Raw genomic sequence first — 9,772 nt, 5'->3', positions numbered from 1 at the left:
CCTTCCCTTCCTCTTCTGCACCATCACTCTGAGCAGTCCTGGTCCTCAGGCTGCTGCCCCATGGCCTAGAGAGCACAAATGAAGAGAGCAGCTGGGCTAATTGGGCTGTCCCTCACTGCCTCCTGAGCTCCATAATCCTGCAGGAAAGGGATCTGCCACATCTCCAGGGGGATATGGGGCAGTCCTCAAGCAGCCACTTTCCATGGGAAAGAAGCTTTATTTCTCACATATGAGGTATATCTATATAATCCATAGTCTATAATCTAAATGTACATATAAAATTGATAACTATGTATATTAATAGAATAGAATACAAATTAAAACCCAGCTGGAACATTAACATGAGCTGCAAGTGCCAGGCCATGTGCTGTGTTCAGACTTTGCATAGGAAAGGCCAGAGCAGCATCACGTGACCCTGCAAGTTGAAGGATACGACGGGGGGTTTCTTCCCCCTCAGAGGTGATGATTAAGTTTCTTCTGAGCTGCTGGGAAGAGGAAAAAAAATAAAAAGAAAATCCATAAATTTTGAAGGTAGTAAGGGCTGAGCAGAGCAACAACCCCTTCCTCTCCCCGCCTGGACTAATGAAAATTGCAGCCACGCTGGGAGGCAACTGGTTTATGTTTGTTCTTTGGTTTAAATGTAGTGGTAAAAAGCCCACAGTTTTGGGCACGGATCAGAGGTGGGATCATTAGGAGGTGGCAGGTGATGGCTGATACACGTTAATGTGCCATGAGCAGAGCTCCACTGTGTGGGGTTTTTTTAAACTAAGGCAGATTATTGCTTTGGGAAAAAGACTGTCTCTCCTGGTGGAATTAGAGCAGGGGGAAGGGGGGAAATTGATTTGTCTCGAGTTTTATTGCACCAGATTGACAGCTCAGGCTCAGCGAGCTGCCCCGCTGCAGAGCCGTGGGACAGAGGGCAGGTGACACGGCTCTGGGCACTGCCACATGCCCCTTTCCAGAGGGTCCTCCTTTGGAGGCAGTGGCAGTGGGGTGCAGTGACCAGTCTGGAGACCATGACCACTGGGAATCTTGGCCACGAGTGTCAGGACAATTTTTCCATACAGTGAAGTCAGCTGAGAAACACTGCTGCAGGCATCTTGCCTGTCCCTCTGCTCCCCAGTGGTTTGGTGGTTCATCACCCTGTTTCTGGCACAGGTGTCCAGCAAGGTCACCCTGGGCTGGCAAACCCTGGGGTGGTGCCGTCTATGTGTGGGGGAGTTGCACTTCTCTGGGTGCTTTTCAGGTGGTGACTGATGTGACACTGCATGTGCTGTTTCTGGGTGTTCTTCCCAGCAGTAATCCCGTTGCGATGGGCTTCAATGGGCCTTTCCCTCCCTCTGCTGGAAAAAAGCAGATATGTCCAGTGTCCATCCTGGGGACCTGGATGGCAGCCAGGGGCATCTCCTGTCCCCTTGCTGCAGGTGCTGTCCCTCGGCAGCTGTGGTGCCTCTAGCAAGGTGTCTGCTGCTGAGGGATGGGGATTGGGGGGGTTATTTCAATGGTCGCCTCTCTCACTTCACAGGGGATCACAAAACACATTGTAAAATAAGACAATAGCTCACAGACCACCCAAATGAGTCCCAGTGGGGGAAACTGAGGCATGAGGGCAGAGCTGCTTGGCCCAAGGTCGCACAGAAGGTTGCAGTGGGGAAGGAGTCACAGTCAATACTGAAAACCCCAGGAAATGTGTTTTGATTATGGTCCCAGATGCCTGGGCCACTTTGGCTGTCACACTATCCTGAGCTGGAGTTTTATTTCTTCCTCAAACTGTTTTTTTTTTCCTTTTTTATGAACGAAGTTCTCCCTTTGCAGCTCCTATTCTCTTAGGGGCTCTTCCACTCAGCGGTAGCCCAATTTCCTTTTATGGCTCGTACAATGACTGTCCTAATTACAATTAAAACCGGGAACACTCTAATCAAATCTTTTACTATTCCAGACAAACTCAGAAAATGAGTAAAATTAGTGACACATGGTGCAAAAAAAAAAAGGAAGAAAAAAATGTCCGTGAGCCAGTGCTAACACAGAGGGAGTTAGAGAGGGCAGCGGGATTTCAGCTCTCATCTGCAGTAATTGGTGGTGGGAGGAGGCACGGGCACCACTGTGGAGCGGGACTTGAGCATCCCTGGGGGTTCCTCCATCCTGCTAACCCTGTGCTAGCTGGACCCGTTGGTTTGAATAATCCCCCCCAGGAGTTACCATGGAAACAAAGCCTTTTGATGGTGAAAATCTTCAGCATCAAGAGTTAATCAGACCCTAAACCAAAACGGGGTTAAAGGCAGAGCAGGGATGTGCGAACAGTGGGGTCACTGGGGCAGAAGAAAAGCAGCGAGTGGAGAGTAAATAATAAGCAAGGAAGAGGGGTCTGATGTCTGCTTGAGCTCCAGACAATGGCCAGAGGGGTTTAACTGGGATGGGAAATCACAGGGGTAAATTAATAGGCTGGATAATTATTTTTAATTTTCTGAAGGGCTGGTTGTATGATTTTACCACCCTGCTCCATCACATTTCCCAGATCTGGGTGCTGATTTAGCAGGGGGAACACCCCATGCTGCGAAGTTGAAGGTTGGGTACGTGTCCCACCTGGGTGGAAAGGTGCCCCTCATCTGGTGTCCTGTCAAGGGATGGGGCTTCAGGCCAAAATGGGGCTTGCTGGAGTGGAAGGACTGCACATGCCATGGGCTGACTCAGCGTGTTATCAGTTTGGGTATCCGAGCACGCTACTCCAGACTTACCAGCTAGAAATACATGATGCAGAGAGGTAGGCTCCCATGTGTTTGTGTTAGGGAGGAGACAAAGAGAAGGATTTATGGCTACATTTCTTGGATTAATGCTCCTGGATCATGTAAGTGTTGGTGAGATAGGATGGAGGCAGAGCCACGGAGTTCAGCCATTTCTGTAGTTTGCTGCTCATTTGGGGTTACAGATCCTGTCTGGGCGATCACTGCAGGTGGTTTGTTTCCAGAGCTAGCATGGTTTGCAAGGGATTGATGGAGGGCAGGGACTGAACTGGGAAAGCAAAACTTGGAGCACTGTTCCTACCATTGTTCCTACCAAACAATGAAAATAGTACTGTCAGGGTAAGGGTGTGTTTTTCTGCTAGAGGGAGGAGATGTTTGCAACAAATCCCAGTACTATGTTGTTACAGCGGCCAAGATTTGTGAGGTCCCTTTGAATGAAGGGTCTCACTCATGTAGGGAGAAGGACAGGACACCATTATGGGGAGGAACCTGTGTTCATTTTTAATATCAGGCTGTATGGGAAGAGTCTGCCCTGGTTGAGGATTAGTGTTACAGTCAGGGATGGAGTTAAAAAGAAGGACTTTTGGTGTGAAGAACTGGGTGGAGCAGAACTCCCAAAGAGCCAGGGCTGATGCTGTGTTTCATGTTGCCTGGCATCCCAATTTTCACGTGATTTAGTATAGTGAAAGACCTCATGTTTGGACCCACCCAATGCATCAGTGTTCTCCCAGTCCCAAACTGTGGTGTGATATTCCCCTAACTCCTTTCTCAGGGGCAACTGTAGGTTTGCACTCTTCAACAGCATGCAACAGGGCTTCCTCCACTCAGGATGTTTTTCCTGCTGAGCAGCCTAAATATTCCTTGTTGCAATCCTCTTTCTACTGGTCCTGCTCAGCAGAGAGGTGAAGACCAGATTGCTCACAGATGCTGTTTTTGGAAGGATGTCTAACTCCAAGGTCTCGGTTATCTCAAACTTCCCCCTGCACTCTTCAGTTTTTGGAGATGTCTGAAGTTTCAGCAGTGAGGGAAAGGGTCTTGGACAAAATGGGTGGTCAAGCACCTTTATACCTTAGAATTTATCAGCTTTCCATCCAGATCGTGCAATCTCACAGCTGGATGTGCCCTGAAGGCTCCATGGTGGAGGGGTACCTTGGAGCCAGAGGTTTGGTTACAACACATGAACAAAGAGCTGGTTGATCTCCTCACTCCTTTCCTTCACTCTCCATCTTTATTACTTTGTCAAAGTACTTTCAAGTATAATACTTAAATTTTATAGGTCTGAAGCACAAGATTATTCAATTTGCTTTATAGACCCAGTCTGATAAATCCACTTGGAAGCCCGTGCTGTGGTAATTGAAATGCACTGCCTGGGGAGGAGGGAATTTCTGCACTGGCTTCAGCCTTCACTTCTGACTGCTGCTGGCTGGCTGCACGGGAAGGACTCAGCAAAACCTCATGGGATTCACAGGGCAGGAGCTGCCTGGGGGCCCAGGTGGGTCTGGATGAGATGGGAGCTGGGAAAGCTGCTGGGACAGAGCGCTCTGAAAATGTTAATTCCATGTTCCTCCTCTTGTTCTGATCTTTCTGACCCAACCAAGCCTTAAGGGCTGTTGAACTGTTGAGGCCCAAATTGAAATGACATATTACACAGAAAGCAAGAGGATGGCCAGGAGCTCAGCGTGGCTGCCACTAGGTCGTTTTACATGCCTTCAGGAGCAGCATTTGATAATTCATCCCTGTCTGCTCTGAGCCAGCAGCAGCTGAATTTCTCAGCTGCCTCCAAATGATCAGAGGCTGAAAGAAGGTTCTGAGGGCAGAAAAAGCCTCTTCGAAGGGGTTTGACACCTTTCTATTGGAAAGGATGCTTGTGGGAAACCCTCACCTTTGCCATGGTAGTAGGAGAAGACTGTGTTGAGGAAAGTTTTGGTGGGTCTGAGGCATGAGGAGGGTTTGGACATGAATCTCTGGTTCACAAGGCTTTTGGGAGCCATTCAGTTTCTCTCTCATGCCCCTTTCCACCTTCATTTTTGGGGGATTTGAACCAAAGCTTTGAGCTTTATGTTTATTAAGGGATAATACGTCATGGTGCCTGTGACAGCAGGAACTTGGTACAGTGAGCCAAGAAGCCGTTCCCAAGCCTCATGTTACAGATGTCCTTGATGTCCAGATCTTCATCTGAAGTTTGTTAATTGATCTTGGTTCCTGGCTTTAGATGAACCCACCTGTGACAGACCAGGTTTCTTCCAGCATTAACTCTCAGAGGAGCAGCATTCCCCATAAGCACAAGGTTTGAAATCTGATGTCAGTTTTCCCATTTAAAGAAAGGCTCTCTCCTCAGGGATCAGTCCTATGATGCAGCAGTGCTCAGGGCTCCAGGGAAAGCTGTGGAAACACCACAAGGGCAGGGACCCTGCAAACCTCTGGGTCATGTTCCTGAGGGTACTGTGGTGAGAGGTTGCTGTGCTGTGTGTTGGATTGAGGTCTTCCATCCAAATGTTGTTAGAAATTTCCTCTCACTGTTCAACAAAAAAATGTCAGTGTTATGCTGAAAGCAACATCGATCCTGTGTGACACCAAATATTTTGCAAAGCCTTGGAAAAAAATTGGGAAAATTGGTTATTGTTTTATTGCTTGAAAGGTTTGGTTTGGGCTAAAATGATGCTATTTTTTCTCAACTGAAAAGTTTGAAAAATGCCACAGCTGGGTCTCGTGAAGGCCTCACTAGATGGAACTGATCAGGTGTGAAGAGGCACCAGTTTCTAGATTCCTGCCTGCCCTTAGGGCAAAAAGCTGAGTGTAGAGAGTATATTTTGAAGGCAGATTTAGGAGATGGTCCTGCCTGCTTGGTGCTTCCCACAGGCACAGAGGACAACCCTTTCTGCTTGTTCCCTGCTGGCTGTGATGAAGGGAGGCGGCATATATGTCACTGGGAGGTGCACCCCATAGTCTTGACTCCAAACTTTCTCACTTCAGCCAGGCTTTGCATGGCACTGGGAAGAGGGATGGGACTGACAGTTCATTCCTTCGGCTGGAGAAGTTGCCCTTCTTTTCCTGTTTTAGACTTCATCCCCAAGGGCTGTTAATGCAGCATTTCCCAGGAGGGCTAAATTTAAAACAAATTGAAGCATATTATATTTTTGGCTCCAGTAGGTAGAACTGTATAACACTCTGCCTTCATTTTTTCTTTCTGTCTCTCTGCACAGAGTGTGTATCATAGACTGTCATTGTATTTAAATAATAAAGCAGAACCAGGATTATTTTGTACACTTTTTTCCTCCTCTCTGATCTCCCCATTGAAAAATGCATGGAAAGCAACAGATGTTTCGACTTTGTAGCTTGAACCTTCTCAACTGTTTGAAGATTTGATATAAAGTTCTTTGAACATCAGTTTCAGAGGAGACTCTCTTAGTAACAGTTGCCATGCAAAATTCATAATTAATGAAGATTTCAGGGTTGTGGTGGGTTTTTAAAATGTTATTTCTTTATTTGTGTTATTATCTTGTACTCTTAATCAGCTTGGAGGAGGGGCAGCAGCCAGCTGGAAGAAACAGAGTCTGAACTGCCCCCGAGCGTGTGGCATTGGCTCAGGGTGCCTTCTCCAGACTGTGTGGCTCAGGGGTAGCCAGAAGGTCTCTCTGACTAGCCATGGAGGCACGGATGCTAACTGAGGCAGGAGCTGTTGAAAGGCACCTGGTAATTAGTTGCTGGGGTTCAGGTGCTTACCTCTGCCCAGTGTATCAAAGCAAGAGCTGATCTAACTTGGAGGACTGGATTACCCTCTAGTGGCTGCAGATTAAATAAAGGAGGGACGTGTGTTTCTTGCAGACATGGCTGTGATTTACTGAACGCACCTGTCCAGGGGTGCAGTGTAGAGGGCAAGCAGAGGTTGCAGGGGAGCCAGCACCGGTGCCATGGGGGATACTGGGGCCCCAGGAAGAGCCCCTGCTGCAGAGTGACGCAGATGCCCACGGTAGCTGCAATACGATACCCAACGCCTGATTGCCAGCACCAGGGGGGCTGGTTTTGGAAGTGCCTGCTGCTGGGAATGCTGTGGCCAGGCTGCCTGGCACAGCATCGTGCTGTTGTGGCTATCACACCAGAGTTGTCTTTGGGATGTCTAAAGCAGATGGCAGCATCAGTGTGGGTAGGCAGGGAAAAACTGTGACTCACGGATGGGCTGTGGGTTTTCTCTTGGCTGTCCCACATTGCCACCCAACAGCTGCTCTGGATGTTTCTGTCATGGGGTGATCCCCTTCTCTGTCAAGAGGTGTGGCAGGACCTTTGCTGGGCTGGCCGTGGCTGTAGCATCCTTCTTAGCAACAGCAGACATATCCAGGTCTGTGCTACCCCAGATTTTGCACAATCTAAAAGAGATTATTTTTTCCATTGGGTTCATCCACTGTTAATACTCCAGGGAGGTTTGGGGTCATGGCAGAGTGAGAGTCCCCTGTTTTTAAGGCAGGACATGAGTGACTTTATGGTGCAGTTGGCAATAAACCAGCTGGTACACAGGGATGTGTCACACCGGTGAGACTGACCGTCCTTGGCATCCCTTGGGAGAGGCAGCAGCTCAGCAGTGTCAGCAGTGACCAGTGATACTTTGCTGCCACCAGCAAGCCACCACTGGCTGCCATGGCAGAGGCAGTCAAGTCATGCATTTAATTGGTGTCTATTGGATTTTTTTCCTGCAGCTACGGTTTGTGCTACTTATTGTGACATCCACGAGAAGCGGTGATTTGGGTTTGTTTGTGTGTCTGACTCGGAGGATTTCTCCACACTGGCATCTGACTCCTTCCCCCCATCCTGACAGCTGTTTTTCTGTGTCACTGGGCTGAAGTAAGGGGAAGCATTTGGGTTGTGGGTTGTGGGCTAGGCAGGGTCAAGGGAGCAGAGGAAGGAAAGCACAGCCAGGCCAGCCATGGGGGCAGCTGGAGGGATGTGCCAGTCTCCTCGCTGCTGATGCCTCAGGACACGGCAGCCAGGCTGGCCTCCAGCACAAAGCTGCAGCCAGGCCTCTGTCATGTCACTGTCGTGTCACCACGCACCCCAGCTGCTGGCTGAGCTTCAGTGGCTGTGGGGACAGAGCAGACAGGCCAGGCAGCAGCAGAGCTGTGCAGTCCCGGGGTGGCACACGCTGGGCTTTCTGCCTGCAGAGCTGTAACTCTAGAACATTTGGTGGCTTCTCCCCTTGGAGGTGAGCAGAGAATGGGTGGAGTGCAGGCTGTGCTAACCCTTTTGGACCCATTATGCCTCCAGCTGGGGTTTCCCTTGGATTTCCACCTAGGCACTATCAGCAATGTGATGGGCAGTGACTCCAAAGTGGGTGATGGACAGAGAGAGATAAAACGAAGGGGAAATGCTGAAAGGCGTCCTTTGCCAGAAATGTGCATCCTAGCCACAGCTAGGAGTTTGTGATATGTCCTCATCACTGGATGGGACAAAGTCTTGGAAGTTCTGGGTGTGGGCAAAACAACAGAGACTTAGCAGAACTTCTCCCCCAGCACTGATACCTCTCCTTCTCACTCGGGAGAACTGGGCTGGAAATGTCTGACTGACTGATGCACCTGAGGTTTGTGACATTTCACAAGCTATATCTACATTTCTCAGCTACCCCTGCTCTGCAGAGTAAGTGGAATGAACTCCACAGCCATTAGTTCTGGGCTTGGCCAGGGGTCCAAGGCTGCTGTTCAGTCCCAGCACTGTGTTAACCAGCTGCTCTGGTGCAGGACTCTGGTGCAGTACAATGGGCTGCAACCTTCACCCTGAGGTGAAACTTTGTGTCCCCAGGGCATTGACCACCCTGGTGCTGGACATGATGGTCCCTCCCGAAGGACTGGCTTTGATGCAGCCAGAAATGGCTGTGATGGGTTGGGTGCTGCCAGCAGACCTGTCCTCTGAACGGAGGGAAATACCTCTGGTGGTGTTTCTAAGAGAAAGAGAGGAGAGAGGCTTGACGTGGAGAGGTGTGTGCAGCTGGGGACAGCTCTTGGCTGTGCCAGGCTCTCTGGATGCCCACTCATCAGGGCTCTGGGCATTGTGCTGGCCCTGCTGTCTTTCAAGGAATGCAACACAATAGATGGTGGAAGCACTTAGAGCTGTCAGACTTGGCCTGTCATCCTCAACCAACACAGTGGAAGCCTCCAGTGCTTGCTGCTGTCCCCTCCTGACCAGTTTGCTGGGCTGCGTGCACGTGAGGACTGTCTCAGCAGCTGTCACCCTCCTGCTTCCTCCCAGACTGGCAGCTCAGCTTCTTGAGCAAATGTCTCTGTCCTTTTTGTCCACTTGATGATGAAAGGCACCTTCCTTCCTCCCTCTGGTCCTTCCTTTGGATGCATCTTTGGTGTGGTGCTGGACTTCAGCCAGAGCAGAAGGTTCTTGTGGCATGGGACAGGATGCAGTGAAGTTAAAGGGGCTTCCTGTGGGAACTTGTCTCCTGACCAGGCACTTTTTTGGGATGTTGTGGGCAGCAATGCCTCCCAGAGAGCAGTCTGAGTGAGGTCACTCTGATTTTGGGAACAGGTTGTAGGGTGCAGCTGTTTTGAGCCATGCTGTGTCACTTGCCTTGGGCCAAAAACTGTGCCCTGCTGTATTTTCTATACTTACCTTTATTTACTTTTATTTGTGAGTGTCTCTGGAGTGGTCCGAAGAAATGCTGGTGCAAACCCAAAGGATCCATATCCCTGCAGCTGAAGCTCACCCTATGCAACCATCTCCACTCCTTTATAATAATGTTCCCACTTCTCCTTCACCACTTCACCCTTTCTGCTTGGCCCCCACCTCTCAGGGCGAGCTGAGCTCGGTGGGACCGTGCCTGTCCCCCACAGCAGCCGGGAGCGACGGCTGTGGCAGGGTGCAGCCAGCACTGCCCCTTGTCACCTCTGTGTCTCCATGCCCTGTGACAGTGGCAGCCCTCTGGAAGAACCCGCCGTGGCAGATGAGGCCTCGCAGCCCTGCTGGGGCTCTGTGCTCGGCAGAGGGGAACGGCTCCGGACTCTAATCCGGGCAGACAGATTGAGGTCAAACGCGCCCTT

The sequence above is a fragment of the Corvus hawaiiensis genome, chromosome 11, assembly GCF_020740725.1.
Source record: "Corvus hawaiiensis isolate bCorHaw1 chromosome 11, bCorHaw1.pri.cur, whole genome shotgun sequence".
Classification (NCBI taxonomy): domain Eukaryota; kingdom Metazoa; phylum Chordata; class Aves; order Passeriformes; family Corvidae; genus Corvus; species Corvus hawaiiensis.
This window is presented reverse-complemented; position numbering follows the sequence as displayed.